General features: G+C 34.8%; 1 long non-coding RNA gene across 1 annotated transcript in view; it reads right to left on the bottom strand.

The window, feature by feature from the left end:
• Positions 1-1,890: 1,890 nt before the first annotated feature.
• The window catches only part of LOC141585135 (uncharacterized), a 241,169-nt gene continuing 219,575 nt past the window's right edge, over positions 1,891-23,484 (bottom strand). Inside the window, exon 4 of the long non-coding RNA XR_012518468.1 lies at positions 1,891-2,757. This is a non-coding gene — a long non-coding RNA (uncharacterized LOC141585135). The remainder of the gene's footprint in view (positions 2,758-23,484) is intronic.

Below are 23,484 nucleotides of genomic sequence, written 5' to 3'. Positions count from 1 at the left end.
AGAGCATTTGCTAATAAATCTATCTACAAAGCAGCCCTCCAGTCTCTATAATATTATTTTATCTTCATCATTGCACAGCACCTAAAAGTGTTCTTTTTTATTTGATTACATGCTTATTCTGTCTTTTTCCTGGCTAGAGCATCAACTGTTTAGGATAGGAACTCTGCTCCAGTAGCGCTAATGATTAGCAGGTGTTCTATATGCATTTGCTTATTAATTGTTGATTTACCCCACAATACTACCACTACCCTGATGCTTTCCTCCCGTTATTTTCTTAGTTGTACTGAAAATCATCCAGTAAGTGGCTACACTGAGATAAAAATCCAGACTGAATCTAGAGTACTGACTCTTAAAGATAACATTATGGCACATTTTTAAGAGTTATACAAGGGAAATGGAGTGAATATTGCAATATATGTGTCCATCAGCACTGTCCCACTGAATTTTCTGCAATGATGAAAATGTTCTATTAATCCAGCTGTCTAATACAGTAGCCATTAACATATGTGGCTATTGAGCACTTGAAATGTGGCTAGTGAAACAGTAGAAATTGGGTTCTTTGGCTGTAGGCCCCTATTTACATAAATATTAGGGCATCTGAAAGCAAAAGCACTAATGAATATTTCTCAGGGTTAAACAGTACTCTACAGAATAAATAATAATAGAGACATAAGGAATATAATATAGTCTCTAAATTAGAGAACCAATCATTTAGACTTTAAATGCTAAATTTGGGTTGATAAAAATCACTGGTTCTATTTGAACCGTGATCTCCTTTCTCCTCTTCAAATTTGGCTGCTTTTCATTACTAGAATCTAGGTTATAAAAGTTGTTTACTATTTCTATAACCTGAGTTTTTATATTACAAAATAGTATTAGACTGTCAAGATCATTAGTCAATTTTTATGTCAGCGACATTAGAGAATGCTTGACATTTCTATATTACCAGGAAAAAAAGGTAAATTAATTTTTTAATAAAATAAGAACAGGAAGAAGGAATTTTATTTTTAAATAGACATTGTTAAATAATTTTTATTCAGTATTTGTTGATAATAAAATCATTTAAGCAAATATATTCAATAGTTATCTGTAAAAAGTGGACATTCTTTGGAATTCTTTTTTACGCAATTACTTTGAATCAACCTTTAATGATTATTTTTTAATGCTAATATGTTCTTATCGCATGTCCAGCAGGTGGCACCCTTTCTTTTGAATTAAGAACCCAATAGAATAAAAGTAGGGATGAATGGCTGGATGAGCTTAAAAAAAAAAAAAAAAAAAAAAAACCATCATTCTAAAATGCTCTGTGCATTTTCAGCTAAATGGTGAAATGAGTATCTGGTCTTCCAATCCAGCAGATTTTGCAAGACTTGAAGCTGAAGCAATGTCTTGTTGTTGACAATAATACAGGTCACCAGGACGCCTGGGAAAAGGGAATAACTAGGTTGTCTGGTCTGACAGGAAATTATTGCAGAGCTCTGTTCTGTTTTCAGTGCCTCAGGCCACAGGACAAATTTGTAGCTGATCTGGGAGTAAGTTCAAGAGTCAAGATGATGCCAAAATATAATTTTTTTCATCAAACCTCTCCTGAAGCTGTAAGAAAATAACAGTGATTTAAGCTTTTCATCTCTTTTCATTATCCATTTTTAATGTCATGGAGACATGACAATAAGCAGCAAAATAAATATATATAAAGAGATTAAAAAATAGCAAAGTGAGTGCCACATACTGCCTTTTGAAGAGTTTAAAGCACATTTATGAATATCATCTCATACTGAGAGATGATATTTAATTTTTGAAAGCCTCACCAAGTAACTTCAACAATATTTGAAATATATAAAATTTGTTATTTTTTCTATCTAAAAAAAAATTGACATTCTACTCGTTTTTTCTTTCTTATTGTCCCTATTTTAAACTTGGTTGGGCTGTAGTTTATCTTTCAGAAGGAGAGGTGCATCTATATTTCCACTTTTATAAGGGTTTTTTGTTTTGTTCTTAACACCCCAGATTTCATATTTGTTTCATTGTGTCTATCTCATTCCTAAAACACTCTTTTTAGAATAAGAGAAGGTAAAAATCAATAATTCAACCATTGTGGTTAGATGGCCTACCAGCCTTCAATTCCCAACACATTGATCACACAAATCCCTTTCTTCATGTACTTAGCTTTTTTTTTTATTATTGCTCACTAGACCATAACATTGAGGTCCCCCAGGCAAGAGATATGTTTTACTCATTGTTATTCTACCCACAATGTCCAGCGTAAGACTTCACATGGTAGGCATTTATGCAACATTTATTTAATGATTGAGCAAATTAATGAATGAATTAAATCAAACTTTATGTTCTTTTGGGTTTATGCCGTGTAAAGTTTCTAAAATTTTTTCCAGTAATATATAGGAACTCATTTCCATACTTCAGTAGTTAACATTCCTAATATTAAATATTTCTGTTAATGTTAACTCCAATTTTTTTCCAATAACACTAATGCCCAATGCTCTTAACTTTTTCTAGTCACCCCTTTATTAAAAAAACTTCATGAAGCAAGTAAATACATGTTTCATGTCAGTTATACCACATCTTACACTACTCCTTGTCACAGACTGGTTCCACATGGCTGCTGGGAGAAGAAAAGAGCAGACAGGGTAGTGAAAGATGTCTTCTATTACATATCCCAACAGCCGAGTACCATAGGACATGCTGCAGCGTCGGAGGGACCCAAATTCTGTGTTAAGTCAGGAGTTCAGATACAAGTTTCTGTAAATACAAAACAGATTTTTAAAATTATACTTTAAGTTCTGGGATACATCTGCAAAATGTGCAGGTTTTTTACATAGGAATACATGGTGGTTTGCTGCACCCATTACCCTGTCATCTACATCAGGTATTTCTCCTAATGCTTTCCCTCCCCTAGCCCCCCAGGCCCCAACAGGCCTTGGCATGTGATGTTCTCCTCTGTGTATCCATGTATTCCCATTGTTCAACACCCACTTAAGAGTAAGAAGATGCGACATTTGGTTTTCTGTTCCTGTGTTAGTTTGCTGAGAATGATGGTTTCTAGCTTCATCCATGTCCCTGCAAAGGATATGAACTCATCTTTTTTAGGGCTGCACAGTATTTAATGATTTATATGTGCCACAGTTTCTTTATCTAGTCTATCATTGATGGGCATTTCGGTTGGTTCTAAGTCTTTGCTATTGTAAGTAGCACTGCGATAAACATACATGTGCATGTGTCTTTATAGTCGAATGATTTATAATACTTTGGGTATATAACCAGAAATGAAATTGATGGCTCAAATGGTATTTTCAGTTCTAGATTCTTGAGGAATCGGCTTCCACAATGGTTGAACTTATTTACACTCCCAATAACAGTGTAAAAGCGTTCCTATTTCTCCACATCCTCTCTAGCATCTGTTGTTTCCTGACTTTTTAATGACCGCCATTCTAACTGGTGTGAGATGGTATCTCATTGTGGTTTTGATTTGCATTTCTCTAATGATCAGTGATGATGAACTTTTTTCATATGTTCGTTAGCCACATAAATGTCTTCTTTTGAGTAGTTTCTGTTCCTGTTCTTCACCGTCTTATTGATGAGACTGTTTCTTATAAATTTGTTAAGTTCCTTGTAGATTCAGGATATTAGCCCTTTAGATCTAATTTATCCTTTAGATTCAGGATATTAAATGGATAGATTGCAAGAGTTTTCTCCCATTCTATAGGTCGTCTGTTCATTCTGATGATAGTTCTTTTGCTGGGCAGAAGCTCTTTAGTTTAATTAGATGCCATTTGTCAGTTTTGGCTTTTGTTACCATTGCTTTTGATGTTTAGTCATGAAGTTTTTGACGAGGCCTATGTCCAGAATGGTATTGCCTAAGTTTTCATCTAGGGTTTTTATGATTTTAGGTCTTACATTCAAGTCTTTAATCTATCTTGAGTTAATTTTTATATAAGGTATATGGAAGGGGTCTAATTTCAGTTTTCTGCATATGGCTAGCCAGTTTTCCCAACACCATTTATTAAATAGAGAATCTTTTCCCCATTGCTTGTTTTTGTCAGATTAGTCAAAGATGAGATGGTTGTAGATGTGTGGCATTAATTCTGAGGCCTCTGTTCTGTTCCATTGGTCTATCTCTCTGTTTTGATACCAGTACCATAATATTTTGGTTACTGTAGCCTTGTAGTATAGTTTGACCACCATGATCAAGTTGGCTTCATCCCTGGGATGCAAGGCTGGGCATTTAGTGCTATAAATTTCCCTCTAGACACTGCACATCTTGCATGGCAGCAGGCAAGAGGAATGAGAACCGAGCAAAAGGTGTTCTTATGAAATCAGCAGATCTTGTGAGACTTATTCACTGTGTCAAGAACAGTATGGGGAAACCGCCACCATGATTCATTTATCTCCCAGCAGATCCCTCCCACAACATGTGGGAATTATGGGACCTACAATTCAAGATGGGTGGAGATAAAGCCAAACCATATCATGTATATTAAGATTTCCCTTAATATATTCAAGATATGTATGTTTTTATTATAATGCATTACTAATATTAATAGGTACCTTCCTCTTTATTAATTTACAGCAAGAAAATTATATATATTAATGATAAAGCTGTATAAACTTCACTGGGTATAATCGTGCTAGTAATAAAGACTCATTCATTTTGAAACTAATCATATGTTTTAGTTGCAATGCTGAGGTCACTAGCACAGTGCTTTTATGTTGATTCAATCACTTTGTCATTGTTAGTTCACCTAAACTTCCATCCATGTGACAATAATAGAAGAAAAAAAAAACCTTTTCCAAGTGATTTGAGTAAAAGTTATAGGATAGATCTTTACTTGTTTTACCCATGACTGAATGATACTAAAAAAGAAATCTTTTTACATGACTTAAACTGGTTTTATTATGAAATGTTTACCCATTGACTTAAATGTTTTAGGTAGAAGTCAATATGGAAAATTGTATATTTTTAAGTCACTATAAATGTTCATGTGTCTTTTAGCATAAATAAGAAGTATAGTTTTACAAATGTTATATTTAATATGTCACATAATTTTTAAAATGTATGTTGACATTCAGTCAGAAAACTTTGAGTTGTTTCTAGAATCTGTTACAATTTAGTTGTGTGGCCTTTACTAATTTACTTAATATCTCTGAGTCTCAATTACTTACAGACCAGAAATAACAATAGCCTTCTTAGAACTTTCATAAATATTACATGGGAGCATAGACACAAAATTTAATAATTTTTAGTCCATATAAAATTACTCTTTACCCACAGTGTGGAGAGTATTTTAAATACTCTACATACAGTTCAAATATACTACATTTTTGTATGTCTCTGTGATATGATTTGGCTGTGTCCCCACCCAAATCTTATGTCAAATTGTAATTCCCAGTGTTGGGGGAGAGTCCTGGTAGGAGGTGATTGGATCATGGGGGCAGATTCCTCCCTTGCTGTTCTTATGATAGTGAGTGAGTTCCCATGAGATCTGGTTTTTTACTGGTATCACTTCCCCCTTCACTCTGTCTCTCCTGCCACCATGTGAAGATGTGCTTCCTTCTCCTTCACCTTTTTTGCCAAGATTGTAAGTTTCCTGAGGCCTCCCAGCCATGCTACCTGTACACCCTGCAGAACTGTGAGTCAATTAAACCTCTTTTCTTCATAAATTACTCAATCCCTCAGGTAGTTCTTTTTAGTGGTGTGAGAATAGACTAATATACTCAATAAAATGTGAAAATGTAAAATATGAAAATAATATTACCTGCTCCATATGATTGTTTTAAAACAACATACAAACATGGACTCAATAAATAATAATTCACAAATTTAACTTAGAATTATTGTTGCAGAAAGCTCAATCTCCATTCCCCATGTGTTATACAGTGGGACTTTGTTATATTTATATATAAACCAATCACATAACATATCCTGAAAGAAAACTACATCAAATAAAACTAAATATAATAGAGTTTGTCTACATAGAGTACTAACCTACACTGTATTGAAATAAGAAGTGTGGGATCATTTTTAGTAACTTAAGTTTATCAATATTGGTGATTGTCAAAGGCCAAAGGGATAAGGTATAATGTAGTTGCCAATTGCCCTGCACACCTTTCTCCCATCTGCTTCATTCCATAAACTATTTTACAAAAAAAAGTATATTTCTCTGGGCTTTTTTTCACTCTAATGATGGCACAGATTAGGCACTGATGATAGGCGATGCAAATGACTGCCTGCTGAATAGGTTATATATTCCATTTAATGTCTCTGCTTCAAAAAGAAAATGAAAATATTAATTATTTGACTTAAAAGTATTTCTAGAAAAAGAGGGGATTTTTTTCTCATATTTGCAGTTAGAACTTATATTTTTTAAAAGGCATATTTTTCAAAGCCAGAGGTTTTGAATAAGAATAATTCAAATAGTGATAGTAATTGAATAATTCAGGCTGAGTAAAAATAACCATTGTGAAAATAATATATGGGTTCATTTTCCAAAATTCACAATATTTTTTAAAATATTATGGATTATTAGAAAGTATAGTCTATTGAATATCTAACAATGTGGCTTTTCTTTTGCAGCTTGATTATAATTGACAAAAATAGATTTCAATTTTTTAAAATTAGTGTAACCCAAATTGAACCAGAAACAACAGAAACAATCCTAATTGTTATGACATAGCCACATAGAAGAAATTAGATTTTGAAATTCAACTTGTAGAATTATTCCAGCACAAAGATGTGTTTATAAAAAAATATACTAGAATATGTCATTTTTAGATAGTTAAGGCAAATCTCAGTACTGGCAAGGACACTTCCTCCTTGCATTTTTTGCAGTGATCAACTCTCACAGCCTGTTTATATGCAGTCCCCAGAAAGCTCACTTTTAACTCTTCCAGGCACAGGGACATTCTTAAACAATTTTTATTTTGAAATGAAATTTGTATTTACTGCTGACCTGTATTTTAAGTAACAGAAAATTTCTAAAATAATGCAAGTCAAACTAATGGTTTTTATTATTTCTGGTAACTGATTGCTTTTGTTTATAGATAATTCTCTCTCCATGTAAGGATATAGAGGATGTTAAAATCTATTAATTCCATAGCTTTTTCCTTATTTTATAAGAAATTTTAGTAACAAATATATATATATATGTTTACCCAATGTTACCTAAATAATCTGATAAGAAAATGTCTTCACTTTTAGGAAAATAAGTTTAAATAGAATGTTGGTTAAGAGATGCAGCTTCAATAATTTAGGTTTATTGCTACTCTTTCTGTAACCTTGCTAAAAAGAAGTAAGTTATATTAAATCCAGAAGGACGTAGAAAATGAAATAATATATGGCAACAGAAGACAGGTGTCTGCAACTTTTTGTCAACTAGAAAGTAAGTGACTTAGTGGAATGGAGAAGGCTTAGCAAATGCAGACCAACATAAGCATGCCAGTAAGTTCTGAAGAGCTCTGGATTGGTTCTTTAGAAGTTAAGTGTGGCAAAGTCTTAATGTAATTTATTTAAAAGTTGAGAACCTGGCCTGGCACGTTGGCTCACGCCTGTAATCCCAGCACTTTGGGAGGCCGAGGTGGGCAGATCACCTGAGGTCAGGAGTTTGAGACCAGCCTGACCAACACAGAGAAACCCCATTTTCTACTAAGAATACAAAATTAGCCGGGCATGATTGTGCATGCCTGTAATCCCAGCTACTTGGGAGGCTGAGGTAGGAGAATGGCTTGAATCCAGGAGGCGGAGGTTTGGTGAGCCGAGACTGCACCATTGTACTTCCAAGAAGGAAACTCCACCTCAAAAAAAAAAAAGAAAAAAGAAAAGAAAAGAAAGAAAAAGAGAAAAGAATGAGGACCTTTAGTGTGTTATGTAATGTGTGCTTAGCTTGTAATTCAGGTACTAATCGAGAATATCCAACCCAATTGCAATCAGTTAAAATACTAAACAAGAAGTATGGTTGCGTTGTAATCATCTAGCATCCTACGGAAGCTCCTACTCAAAATGTAACTAATACAGTTGTTTCTGTTATCTATATCTTAATTAATATCCAAAGCTTGCTGGTTAATACACTAATGTTTGTAAAATATATTGACTAGTTTGATAAATATTGCATGTAAATTTTCATTATTGAAATTACTTTTTAAGATAGAATCATTATATAAAAGTATTTTAGAGAATCTCTTCTTGCTTGCATAAGCCAGATGTAAGAATACAGCTAGATCTATTCCCTTCAAGTAGAAAGATGCTTTGGGCTGAATTCCTAAGTGGTCCTGTGTCCAGCTGTGAACTCTGGATTTTAGGATGTTTTGTTGTGTTGCCAAATTCCAGCTAGATGGGCAACAAAATCCTGCCCTGAAGTGTTGATGTTTACCCAAATCTACCACTCAAGCAAAGTGGTAATAACAACAATTTAAAGGAACTAAGCATTGCATTTCCTTGAGTCAGCCAAAAAGATTCCATAAACTCTTCCTTTTATATCTGCTGGTGTAATATATGCAATGTCAGAATCAGAATGATATGGGACTACACAATCAAAACAGTGGTGATTAGAAGACAATGGTACAATGATTTTAATGGTATAAAGATAATGGTAAAAGTCCAAAAGATAATTATTTTTAACTTATAGATTCACATCCTGATGCAATTCAATCACAAATGAGGGTAGAATAAAAACTTTAAAACACGCAGTGGTTAAAAAAAAAATACATTTCTCAAAACTTGCTTCTCAAGAAGCTAAGGGAGATTGTGCTCAAACAAAATAAGGGAACAAATAAACAAACCAAAAAAGAAACAAGCATACCCCCCCCAAAAGAGGAGACAAGGCATTTAAGACAGGAGAAATCCAAAGTAAAGAAGATGAGACAGAAGGGAAGTGCCACGATGCCAAGGACGTGGCAGACCTAGGGAGCAGGCTATTGAGACTGGACCAAAGGAAATTAATCTGGCATTGTGCACAGCACATAATAAAATTATAATAGCCAGGAGATGAATGACCAATCAGGCTGCCAAGGAGGCCCAATCCATGTGATACAAACAGCTCAAATGGGTCAAAATGGATCATCACAGTGACATCAAAGTGGTCTTTCTGCTAAAGCACTAGGAATAATGTCGTCAATCATTTATATGTTTGGGGGTGGCAAATATTTATAAAGCATTGAATTCAAGTTATGAAATTTAAATTACAGAGCTTAAGGCTAGACAAAGGTGAAAAAATAGAAAAAAACGGACTTAACATTATCTATATTCTGAAAATACTATTAATTCAAATCAGTTTAATTCCAGGATATTCCAGGTTCATCATTGCCTTTTTTGTTGAATGTGGGTTTTAAAAGTCTATAAACCACATGCAAGATCTATTGAGGTGTTGGGACATAGCACACCATGATACCTCAAGGTAGAAAGCACATTGCCATGCTAAGTGCTTTGAACTGAAGGAGACTGGAAGGGCCTCAGAAACAAGAAGTTCTTTGTGACCTTCCCCTGCCCTCCTTTCTCCTTTCTCTGTTTCTTCCCTGAAGGGACATAGAACTAGAATTCCTCTTCCCTAAGGAAGATCCTAGAAACTAAACTCCTTTCACCTAAAACAAGCCACAAAATAGAGAAATGTCACTCTATGATTTTCTTTCTTCTCCCCTGAAGACCCACATGTGACAAGTGTCTTATCCTATACCTAGAGGAAGGACTGCTACAGAGAGGCTGAGAATCTGAACAAACAGGCCTTGCTGGGTTCCCCCAAAGTTCATTGCTATTAGGTCATTCCCTTTTTAGCCAATCTTATTTCTACACAGTCATCAATTCTTTATTACACCAAAGCATAAAAGTACACAGTTTTTCCTAGGTCTTTGGATGTTCATTCTGAAGGTTACTGTGTCACATAAAACTTTGATTAAATAAATTTGTTATTTTTCCCCTTGTTAATCTGTCTTTTGTTATAGGAATGTCAGCTGTGCACTTTGAAATGGATATGGATATGGATATGGATATGGATAATCATAACTTCTTTTCAGTTAGTCTCTAAGTAGTATACTAAATGTTGGTTCTCAAATTTAAAATACAGTGAGAAAATTATTCTGTATATATTTTAAATTTAAAGGACCCTATTATGTATTACTTCTATTACTTCATTGGGTCTATTTTCTGAGTTTTATTGTTAAAAAATCTGCAGTAAAATGAACAGAATAATTTCTCAAATGCATTGTAATTAAAATAAATTTTTTGCTAATTAATAACTATTTTAAACTAAGATGTTATAAAAGAGAATTATTTTATAGAATTTTTTTTTTTTTTTTTGAGACAGAGTTTAGCTCTTGTCACCCAGGCTGGAGTGCAATGGCGCAATCTCGGCTCACCGCAACCTCCGCCTCCCGGGTTGAGGCAATTCTCCTGCCTCAGCCTCCTGAGTAGCTCGGATTACAGGCACGCGCCACCATGCCCAGCTAATTTTTTGTATTTTTAGTAGAGACGGGACTTCACCATGTTGACCAGGATGGTCTCGATCTCTTGACCTCGTGATCCACCCGCCTGGGCCTCCTGAAGTGCTGGGATTACAGGCTTGAGTCACTGCGCCCGGCTATAGCATTTAATTTTATCTTCAGTTTTTATTTTGATCTCATTTTAAATAATTTATTGTTGGCAGTTTGAGGAAAATATTAAGTGTGAGAGAGTAACATAAGCTGTCATTCAGAATGAAGTTTTTGGATTATCTCTGACTCCAGTAATCCTTTCTTTCTCAGCATTTTTGTTTTTACTTCCTTTCATTCCCATATCCCACAGATTGGGAATTCACTCTAATAGGTATTGATGTTTATACTGCATTTTTCATCCCTATAAGAGTATGAGGATATATTTTTCTCTTTATAGAGATGGATTGGATTCATTTTTTTGAATTATCAAGCAAGGGCTATTTCAAAACTATAAGATCTTCTCAGACTTCTTACAATAAACCCTGATTCTTCATGAAGTCACAAGCTCAGAAACCAAGAGAATTCACACTAACCCTGTTATTACTTTTAGATAGAAATAAGGGTCTTTTGCAATATCCACCCCTGCTTCCCCCCATCAAATGTAGGTATCATAAAACAAAAAACAAAAACATACACCACAGGTTGTCTTACACACTAGCAAAAACTAAAATGGGTTTTGATATCTTAGTTTAGCCTGAATGTCCAAAAAGAGAAGATTCTAAATCACTGTGGATAGAAATATAAATATATCTCAAGAGAATTTTGGCCATATATATATATATAGTGCATAATATCTATGTGCATAGGTTTATATTATACCATTGTTTATAGAAGTGAAAATGGAAACAAAATACCTATTTAAAAAGGTTAAACTATAGTACACCTAAACAATGGAAAACAACTATGCTATAACTTATTAATAAAATGAAAATGTAGGTTCATCTATATTCACTCTTGTGAAAGGAACTTCATAATATATCGATAAACCTACAGATAAAAGAATACATTTTATTCTGAAAGTATATATACCAGAGTTAATATTTATATACTCAATAGTGATATTTTACATGGTTTCTCTATTTTTTCTAATTTATATTCATAATTATAACTTATTTAAATAATTTTAAAAATATGCTATCAAATTGAAACAGAATTTCTCATGAAATCTTTATAATTGTAATACTTTTCAAAAAGCCATAATAATTTTATGAAATATAATATGCTTTCTAAAATGTGTTCAAGATTTTATAGGGGGTTTTAAAATATAGTGCAGATATACTTGTAAGTGAATATAAATATCCCATCCTTTATTTTTTAACCCATCCTTTGTTACTGATAACTTTCAAATATGGCAATTAAACATAAGAGCATAGAGAGAATTTCCAGTTATAATGGTTAATACTGAGTGTCAGTTTGATTGGATTGAAGGATACACAGTATTGATGCTGGGTGTGTCTGTGAGGGTGTTGCCAAAGGATATTAAGATTTGAGTCAGTGGGCTGAGAAAGGCAGACTCACCCTTAGTCTGGGTGGGCACAATCTAATCAGCTGCCAGAAAGGCTAGAATATAAGCAGGGAGAAAAATGTGAAAAGAGAGACTGGCCTAACCTCCCAGCCTACGTCTTTCTCCCATGCTGGATGTTTCCTGCCCTGGAACATCAGACTCTAAGTTCTTCAGTTTGGGAACTCTGACTGGCTCTCCTTGCATGTTAGCCTGCAGACAGGCTATTGAAGACTTTGAGTCTGTGAGTTAATACTTAATAAACTCCCCTTTATACGTATATCTATTCCACTAGTTCTGTCCCTCTAGAGAACCCTGACTAATACAGCAGTATTATTTTGCTTATTCTGCTTTTTCAGAAAGTCAAGAAACTTTTAGATCCCATGGTTTAGAGTATGCTGAATTTATTGCTTTGTTTTACTAATTGACTTTTTTTAAAGGTATAGATATGGGTATGAACAGGTGTATAATAACTATAGATTGAACTCTTCAAAATCTGAATTCTGTTCAAACAGCCACAGATCTATATTATCAGATGACTTTCAAACTTTAATTCTTCTAAGTATCAAAAATAAAAATAGGCTGGGCGCGGTGGCTCACGCCTGTAATCCCAGCACTTTGGGAGGCCGAGGCGGGTGGATCATGAGGTCAAGAGATCGAGACCATGGTGAAACCCCGTCTCTACTAAAAATATAAAAAATTAGCTGGGCATGGTGGCGCGTGCCTGTAATCCCAGCTACTCAGGAGGCTGAGGCAGGAGAATTGCCTGAACCCAGGAGGCGGAGGTTGCGGTGAGCCGAGATCGCGTCATTGCACTCCAGCCTGGGTAACAAGAGCGAAACTCCCTCTCAAAAAAAAAAAAAAAAAAAAAAAAAAGATTATAACTATTCTTGGATATTTGGAGAATTTTCAGAAATTAAAGAAAGCTAGCTTTCTCTGCTATTTTCAAGCAGGATTTAGCCCTTTGTTTGTTTACAGATTAAGCTGAGAATATAACAAACTCAGTGGATCTTCTTCCCAGAAAAATGTTCTTAGGCACATACAAGAACAATTTCTACATACAATTTCAACTGCCTACAGAGTTCTCTGAAGCACATGTTTGTAATCAATAAATTAGTAAAACTAAGATAAAAGGTGATTTTATCTATACATTCAAAGAGGCTTCTAACTAAGCAGAATTTCCAACACTGCATTGCTTCAGTAAGTCCTTGGTGAGGGTGATATAAGTATACTTTAGAACCTGATGGAATGAAATGGTGCTAAAGGAATTCCAATCTCCAAATTGAAGTTTGACAAGATGACCTCAGAGAGTATGCTGTTACTTTATTATTGGATGTAAACAAAGGTAGTATATCTAAATTTAATAGATAGACTTTCAGAACATGAAAGCAATTAAAACATCACTGCTGTACTACTATCTGCCACTCTCTATTTTCTCATCACAAAGGCAATACTAGCATTTGATGTCCTCTCTCTTGATCCTTCTTAGGACTTTTGTTTCAAGATGGTGGGCTGACCATAGACAACTATTTCTTTCCATCCCTAAACCTATTAAATCGATGTGAAGATAATAAGGAAGGGTAAAGTCCACAGCAATAATGACAGTGAAATCAACAGGCAAGAAAATCATACATTCCAGAAAATGAAAAAAGATAAAGAATGAAGCAGAAGTAACACTGAACTACAGACTGGAAAAATTGAAAAGGAAGATACAAAAGACAAAGTCAAGGATAAATTCAACCTGACCAAGGAGAAGTTTGAGAGGCTTTATCTCAGGGACCCAAGGTCAGCAGAGTGTAGATGTCTCCCAGAACTTGGTTAACTATCTCCTGCTACCAGGCACTTAGCTGTGGACAAAAATCACAGGGCTCCTCTCCAAAGAAATGGTATAATCTATCTCTGGTTAATCAGTGAAACTGAATAAACTATAGAGCACAGTTTTCCTTATGCCAGCATTAAGAGGTTTTTTAGTTTAATGGCTACTCCTGTCCACTAACTCTAAAATGAAGCCTGCTGAAATTTACACACACAGTGCTTCCTATTTATTCCTTCTTAAGTGTCAGCGTGAAACCAATATTCAACATAGACTGCAGGATATAGGCAACATGAAAAACATACAATAGATACTGATAATTTGTATGACATAAAGACGAAAATTTGTTCAAAGTCAAGTATGTTTTCTCAGAAAGAGTAAAGAAGATGCAGTATCCACCAAATAGGAATGAAAGACTATGAAAAAAAAACAAAGAAAAAACAGCTTTTAGAAATTAAAAGAAAATGACTGGAAGACTAATTGAAAGATAAAAGTTAATATAAAAAATCTAGGATTTATAGAAAAATAGAACATATGAGAGTTAAAAAACAGAATTCAAAAGGCCTAGTCAGAATCCATAACATCTGACTAAAAAGTAATCCCCAAAAAGGGTAAAAGGGAACAAATTTTAAAATACAAGGCAAGTTTAACAGTTATTTTTAATTAAAAAAAAACAACAGTATTCATATCTGAAGTTTCCTAGTGTTCAGGAATATGCTGAACAATGACAAAGTACTTTCATAGGATTTTCACAAAGTACAGAATGGACTCAAATGAAATTGTGATTAACTCTATCCTGGAATTTTTCAGGGTTACCAAATAACATATAAATAGACTGCTAGGTCCAATATGACTGAGAATTCAGGATTAGAAGAAAGAGAGGCAATTGATTCTAGAAAAAATGGAATAGCACAAACAAAACTCAGGCGTAGACAAATGAAAACTGTCTGCTGCCCCACGGTAATCTTCCGAATCTGTAATAAGCACCAGCTCATCAGGACAGATGTAGCAATCAGGTGGGACAGACACCAGCTCTTCACAATCGGTACAGCCATACCTGACTAAGTGTCATCCCTGTTGATGCTGACAGAGAAGGGAAAGTAATTTTTTTTTAATTAAGAAGAACCAAAAAGAGTGAACACAAGAAGAAGAAAAAAACAGATGACGTAGATTTGCTGTTTTAAGGCATATGGTTTTATAGAGCGAGAAGACCAGTTGCACTATAAATGCCTATCCTTTGTCCTTCAGAGTCTAGCCTGTGTGTGTGTGTGTGTGCGTGTGTGTGTAGATCTGGAAGGGGAAGATGAATTAAAAATATATACATATATATATTTATTTGATTGTAAACTCAAGAAAAAGCTTAAAATATTTGTATTTATGGGCAAAGACTTCATTTTAAGGCAACAGATGGCTGATTGACCTTTCAATGGAAGAGGTTTTGATGGTAAGGTCTCAGGGTTTCTTGGATACCAGAGGTGGCAAGAGAAGAGGTAAGGGTTATTAAGAGACAGGAGGTACTGAAAACAAAGATTCATTGAAATCTCACCTTGATTCGGGTACTATACTCTAGGATATACAGATATGGATTATTGGAATGGTAAGAAAAAAACTGACTTCCTAAGAGGGATGAGTTTGCAGTGACAGGAGAAAAGGGCAAATATTAAACTATTCTTAGAAATAAGACTCAACCATGCCAGGATCTACAAATCTGAGTACTGTAGGCTACAAGAAACCAAGAGTCTTTTTTACTTCTTATTCATCTGAGAGTTGGAAAAATTAGGTTTGTTATTTTCTAATGAATTAATTAAATGGGTGACTATGCAGATTATGTTTATTTTTAATTAGTAGTAAATTTACTATAGCCAACTTAATTTTTAAACTTTGTCAAAAAATTTTGCTTAAAGTGTCTCTTTTTTTCTAATTTAAATTCATGCCAGGTGCGGTGGCTGATACCTGTAATCCTAGTACTTTGGAAAGCCGAAGCAGGAGGATCATTTAAGGTCAGAAGTTCAAGACCAGCCTGGCCAACATGGTGAAATCCCATCTCTACTAAAAATACATTAGCCGAGTGGCGAGCCAAGATTGTGCCACTGCACTCCAGTCTGAGTGACACAGTAAGTCAAAAAAAAAAGTCTCTGCTTCATGTCTCTGCTTCAGTTTGCAGAATCTCAGTCATAGTGAATAAAACTCATTCCAGTTCAGGAAATTTCATTTTCTGGCCAGGCTCAGTGACTCACATCTGTAATCTCAGCCCTTTGGGAGCCTGAGGTGAAAGGCTCTCTTGAAGTCAGTAGTTGGAGACCAGCTGGGAAACAAAGAGGGACCCTGTCTCTCTCTAAAATAAAAATTAAGGCCAGTCGTGGTGGCTCATGCCTGTAAACCCAGCTTATTGGGAGGCTGAGGCAGGTGAATCACAGGGTCAAGAGACTGAGACCATCCTGGTTAACATAGTGAAACCCTGTCTCTACAAAAAATACAAAAATTAACTGGTGTGGTGGCATGCACCTGTAATTCCAGCTACTCAGGAGGCTGAGGCAGGAGAATCGCTTGAACCAAGGAGGCAGAGATTGCAGTGAGCTGAGATTGCGCCATTGTACTCCAGCCTGGCAACAGCGAGACTCCGTCAAAAAAAAAAAAATCTAAATTAGACTGGTGTGGTAATACCGACCTGTAGTTCCAGCTACGAAGGAAGCTGATTCAGAAGGTTCACCTGAGCCTAGAAATTTGAGGCCACTGCCCTTTAACTCAGGCAACAGAGAGAAGGGACATGTCTCTGAAAGAAGAAATAAATTCCATTTTCAGAAAACGGCCCATTAGAAGTCTCCAATTAATGAAGTGATAAATTGAGTTGTGCATAAAAAGTAACCATAAATTTTATATTTCTTATATAACAACATATTTATCTAACTTAGTAATGAGACTATTCATCTGTTCATAAATGAAATTTGAGACACAAACAAGGTGAGTTGTTACATTTTAAGTCAGTTATTATAAAATCAGGCTTTTGGTTGAATTTTATTATTTAAAAGTAAAGAAATTTAAATAAAGAAATAGCTGATCCTTCACACAGTGTTTTCTAATTTCCTCATTAATGTCTTCTGCACAAGCCACTAGGTGGCAAGACAGTCTGTTAGACTGTATTAGAGCAGACCTAATTATATCCAACAGAGGGCAGTAATGTATACACTAGGGAGACGAGTCAATTACATTACATTTCAGCCGTTCACATCTGCTATTTCCTTTGGGGATTATAAGAGGAAGGGAAGAGAGAAAGGCAGGAAGGACACAACCCTTTCAATAAACAATTCATTGGCTGATTTTTCTGAAATTGTTAGGGGAATTTAATAAACTTTTTTTTCTAGATTTAAAGAGTTTATGAAGTGAAAATCTACAAGTTAGAAGGCAAGTGTTAACAAACAGAAATGAGAAAATGTGAAACTCATTTCCAATGAAAGGGAGCAGGTGTTAACAGCTTTATTTTTACGGGCAAACACAATATCATGTTACTTTTAAAGGATAAGTAGTGAATCAAAAGTATAAATATTTCTTTATTAGACAAAAAACAAGAGCTGGACATCAGTTAAGTGTCAGGCATTCAAAGTCACAATCAAGGGATTAGCAAGTTCTCATAAAATATCTTGAAGAAGAAACCTGGGTTACGGGGAAGTCAATAATCAGAAAGCCCAGGTTCATTACTGACTACGGTATCTGAAGGCTGTGTCATAATTGGTAGGTTGGTCAGTCTTCACAGCCTTCAGTTGCCTCATACACAAAGTTATGGAACTTGTAACATAAATGCTTTCCCAATCTGGCTGGTAGTAGAGGAAACCTCACATTGCCATTCTCCCATACCTTCTGAATTGGCACTGACTCTCCAGAAATGAAACTCAGCCATATGTATACAAACATATATATACATCTAATACAATTTAAGATTATATCATACACACATGCCATTCTAGGTAATTCTGATGATCTATCATTATTGTAACTGTTGGGATAAATAATGGTTAAGATTTCTTTTTTTCTCTTTGAAGTTCTGAGTTTATGACTATTTGTACATCACTACAACTAGTATTTTAGGATATAAAATATTTTTCTCACCCAACACTAAACACATAGACACACATACACCAAAAAACCCATCACATTAAAAAAAAGTAGAACTTGACGGAGTTCAAATTGTGCTATCCTAAAATGTGGCACCTTGACATATGGAATATTTTAAACTAAAGGAATTTGTGAAATAGATGTGCAGGAAGGTATCTCTGATCTCCTCCTTCAGTTCTTCCCTGGAGAAGGTCATAGGCCATGAGAGAGGTGGCTTCTCCATACCTGGAGGAAAGGAACATCCTTACCTCCAAAGACACAGATCACAGGGACACCACGAGGAATCTGAACAAAAAGGCCTTTCTAAGTTTTCCCCAGTTTATTACCCTTAGCTCATACTCCTTTTCTTTCTTTCTTTTTCTTTCTTTCTTTTTCTTTCTCTCTCTTTCTCCGTCCTTCCTTGCCTTACTTTTTTTTATAATTCTCTATTCTTCCTCAAATCTATTTAAAAACACTCTAGTTTAACTGTTTCCTTCAGTCTTCACTTCCTTTTGAAGGCTCCTGTGTCATGTGAAAATAATGTGTGTGCTTTTCTCTTGTTAATCTGTCTTTTGATACAAGGGCCCCAGCTAATGAACCTAGGATGGGTAGAAGGAAGAGGCGTTTTTTTGTTTGTTTGTTTGTTTGTTTGTTTGTTTGTTTTTTCTCCCCAACAAATTAAAAATAAGTCAATTTGGAGACAAAGTTTCTAAGAGTTCTATTGAAATATTGATATTGGTCTTTTTAAAATTTTCCTCAGAACTTTTTTTTTTAACTGAATAGTTGTCATTATTAATTTTGATGTGACGTTGGCTGCAACTGATTATGTGCATAATCACCTTGACATTATTATTGTTGTTATAGCTTGTATTAGTCCATTCTCATGGTGCTAATAAAGACATAACTGAGACTGAGTAATTTATACAGGAAAGAGGTTTAACTGACTCACAGATCAGCATAGCTGGGGAAGCCTCAGGAAACTTACAAACATGGTGAAAGGGGAAGCAAACACATCCTTCTTCAAATGGCGGCAGCAAGGAGAAGTGCAGAGCAAAGAGGGAAAAGCACTTCTAAAACCAGCAGATCTCATGAGAACTCACTCACTATCACAAAAACAGCATGAGGGTAACTGCCCTGTGATTAAATTACCTTCCACTGGGCTCCTCCCATGACATGTGGGGATTATGGGAACTAAAATTCAAGATGAGATTTGAGAGGGGATATAGGCAAACCATATCATAACTTGACTTTGTAGTGACTAATCACCTTGGAAATAACTTCATTACATAAATTCTGATTTCAGAGAAAGTTAAAGCATTTCTTTCCTATGAACTATGATGGCATCAGTATAATCAAAATCTGCTTTAAGAAAAAGCCAGAAAGAAACAGACATAGCTCAGTAGTAATACATGGAAAAAAAAAAAAAAACAGAAATGAGTTTTGTAAATGACTGGTAAATCACTTTCTGTGTGAAAGCTTATCTTTTTCAGTCTTCCTCCAAGTAAAAGGACTCACAAGATTAACTTAGATATGTCAAAGTAAATGTTCTTGTAAGTTACCTAACTACCCAATTAAGTCCAGAAAGAAGATGTAAAATGACCTCATTTTTGGTGAATACATTATATTTTTGGTACACAACTTGTTCACAAAGACATGCCAATCTTTGTGTTATATCACTACTCTGGAAGCAGTATAAATTCTTGGGGAATTTTTAACACAGTAATTGACAGAGGAGATGAGATATCTCATTACAAATGAATGAATAATAATCTTAGAATCTGAGGTGATACTGAAGGACAATCAGAGGCAATCATATTCTCTGCTAATCTGCTGTTTTGGTCACCACATTATATTTTTAAATCAGACTCTACATAATTTTCCCTCAAGAAAATAAGAATTAATTATTTTAGTAATTTCATGTGACATAGTACTTCCTATTTCTGTGGAAGAACAAAGAAGAATAATTCAGAGATCAGATGTTGCATAAATGAGGTTTTTGCAGTAATCACATTTTTCTAATTGTTATTATTTATCTCTTCCCCCTTTCAGTTTCTCTTTCTCTCTAATGGTGTTACAGAGTAATCTTCCTTTAATTTTGGACTAGCACTTAAAATATATATTTCTATTTCAAGATAACTCTAAAAATTACTCTCCTATAATGGCAGCAAAAATATAATTCTGCAATTGCAAAAAAGGATTTTCACATTTTATTTTAAAATTCTAATTTAAAATAGTACAACTTCTAAGAAGCTCTTTCGCCAGCTGTTTAGGTTCATTTTAAATACACATGCTTTTTTTTATTTGAGGAAGCTGCAATGTTATATTCCATGTACTTTTCTGGAAACATTCTTCAAAAGTCAACTAGCTCCAAAAAGTTAAGTACTGAAGCAGTCCCAAATATACACAAAAAAGGTTGAATTAGTTGGCGTAAATAACACTCCTACATGACATCTAATTTATATCGTATCCTGCTGCAACTGGAAATACAACTGAAATTTCTTAGAATCGTGTAAGTGATTAAGAAAGTGGACATTTTATCACTGTCAAGTAAACTCAGGAATGTTTTCATTTTACACTAACTTGACAGCTCTAAATAATCTAATACAATATCCATTTAATTTTGCCATTAGGAAAATCAAGCCTGCAAGAAAAAAAGTCCAATAGTCAAGACTATGTCATTGACTGAATTATACGTGGCATATACCTTAACTTATGCTATACTAATGACCAACTTCTCCAGAAAAATCTTTCATCATTCATTTCTAGGATTGTATGATACACTATGCCAACTATAATGTTCCTCTACCACAGAATCACACTCCAGTTTAACACTCCATGGAACCCTATTCCGAATCATGAATCAAAAAAAAAGAGAATGGTAATTCTCTGGCTCCTGGAATTTATATTATCTTAATTCCCTTCTGTCTCCTATCTTTTCTCTTTTCCCTAAACACTTGGAGAGAAAAATTCAGAAGCTCCTCTATGACAGAGAAAATACAAACACATTTGAATCTGTCGATGGAATAGATTCTCTTAATTCTTGACCAAGTCTGGAAGGTGAGCCAAAGTGATAGGAACAATGTATCACTATAGTTCTGGAAAAGCACTTTTCTGACTGTGTTGGCAGAAGAGATATAAGAACATTAAATAACTCTGTGTACTCTGCCTTGCCATCTAAAAAGCCATCATTAATATGCTAATGTATTGTGCACAAATAAGAAGCCGTTACATCATTTTATGTTTTCAATATAAGGAAACCGATTTAACAAGATGAATTGAGAAAAAGCACAGTGTAGTGTCCCAATATTACATCTTTTCTATCTTTCCTTAATGTTTATACAGTAGAATAATTTTGTAATTTAAAAGTCCAGAAAGACTTTTCAGATAGTTTGAGTCACCTATTTCCAGATAGTCCAGAACGTATTATCATAGAGAGCACTAAACTTGTGTCTTACTAGATATTAGAACATGGTGGTGAAGTTCTTGAGCTCTGGAATCAGACTGCCAAGGCTGAATCCAAGCTCTTCCACATACAAACTGAGCAACATTGGGCAAGTTGCTTAATTACTCCAAGACTCAGTTTGCTTCTCTGTAAAATGGGAAGAAAGTAACTGAATCATAAGGTGAGCTAAACTACTAAAGTACTAAGTGTAGTACCTGGCCATCATTGTTCAATAAACGTGTTTACTTGTATAATTTCACTTTGTTCCTCTCTCAATCAAAAGCAAGGGAAAATGCCTTAGTGTCTGGGTCAACCAAAATCAAATTGGATGATGAATTCTGAACTGACTTTAAGTCATGAAATACTATGGCTTTGAGGCCAAAACACCATCAAATAGAGGAGACAGATGCTGAAAATGGCAGGGCCAGAGGTGTCAAGGGAGTATTGCCGAAAAGGGCAGTATCACTTCCAAGGGAGTATTTTTAGCTCATTTTTCTTCAAATACCAGCTATGTGACCATGAGCAAGTTGTTTAATCTTTGAGGCTCAACTTTCTCATATATGAAAAGAGGGAATAACACGCACATAACAGACCCTTATCCTGAGAATTAAGAGGTCATTCGTGGAAGATTAAAAACTATGAATGTTAAATCGGGAAAGAAAAAAATTTCTTCACTTTGGGAGATGAACAGAACAAAACCATCAAAAACCTCCATGTTCAGTCTGAACTCCCTCCTTCCCAAAACCTTCCCTGCTTCTGAAATGTTCTCTGCCCCCTGAGCTATGTTGGTTACTCTTGCCTCTTTGTTATCTTCAGACACACTTTCCTTACCTGACTCATAATTAATTAAGAGTCCATGGCCCATAGAAATAAAACATTCGTTTTCATATTCCCAGCACCTAGCTAAGAGAAAAACACAGTGAATCATACTCAGCAAAGTAATTTTTTAATAAATGATTGAATGCTTAAATGAAGGAATGTATCCTCTTGACATTAAAGATAGGACATATTATTTCTTGGGATAAGTGACCAAAAAAATTCCATACCGCTATCTACCAAACGAGATGCCTTCTCCATGTATATCTTCAGCTGCATGATTCTTGGTATTGTCATAATTAGAAACACCATGCTAACACTTCAGAGTCAAGCACACATCTCTTTTGTTGAGTGGATAAGGACTCCAGCCTGCTGGTGCCGCTGAAGCTGCACAGCCATCTGGAAAGAAAACTTGGAATCCTGTGGTAGGGCCAAAAAAGGGACATTAGTTTCATGAATGTGGCACTCATACAACTGTTGGAACAAAACTGGCAGTGAATCAAACCCTGTGCTTGTCTTCCTTGGAAGAGTTTCTGCACTACATTGGCTGCAACAAGAGACAAGCAAGGGCTTTAAGACACAAGCAGAAAAAAAGACAGACTGTCATTTAAAACACATTTCCAGACTTCTTTTCAAGAGAAAACCTAGCAACTTCTATGCCAACCATGCTTAAGCGTTTCTGTACATGATTAGATCACTCTTATGTCATCTGGGCTACAGTCACATGTGAACAGTAGGAGGCTGTACTGTAGGGAATACTGCAAGCAGAGAACCAGCCTTTGCACTTATACAGATTTGTGTGAAGAATTCTGGTTAATTCATAACCAATTATAAATGGAAACTTTTAACAATTCCTGATTAAAGGTTTAATACTTTATAATTCTTTGCCAATAAAATACAGGGTTTCACTGTTTCAGTAATCCATGCTTTGGAAATCATGGAAAAACTCCTACTTCATAGCTAGACAAACTTATAATATTTTTATCAGCTAAACTGAAAAAGCTTATGGAAAAAAGTCAGTACTCATGTATGAAATGCTTTATACACACACACACACACACACACACACAGACATATATATATATGTACAAGTATATATTCAAAATATTATTTCTCTGAACTAAAAAGAGATAGGTTTTATATTGAATAGTGCCTAAAAATTTCAAGCACATTTTGGAAGGAAAAAAAAAGGAACTTAAGATAGTCAAATGGAATGTAAGAAAATGAGTTGTAATTTTTCTTTAATACATGATAAATTATGGCTCTCCAAATTCTAGCTCTTCAACATTGACAATACTGATTCTGTATAAGCTATGAATTACTTAAGCGTACTTTTATTACCCAAAAAGA

This window comes from Saimiri boliviensis, chromosome 7 (assembly GCF_048565385.1).
Source record: "Saimiri boliviensis isolate mSaiBol1 chromosome 7, mSaiBol1.pri, whole genome shotgun sequence".
NCBI lineage: Eukaryota > Metazoa > Chordata > Mammalia > Primates > Cebidae > Saimiri > Saimiri boliviensis.
Note: the sequence above shows the minus strand (reverse complement) of the source record. Positions and strands in the feature narration are given on the sequence as shown.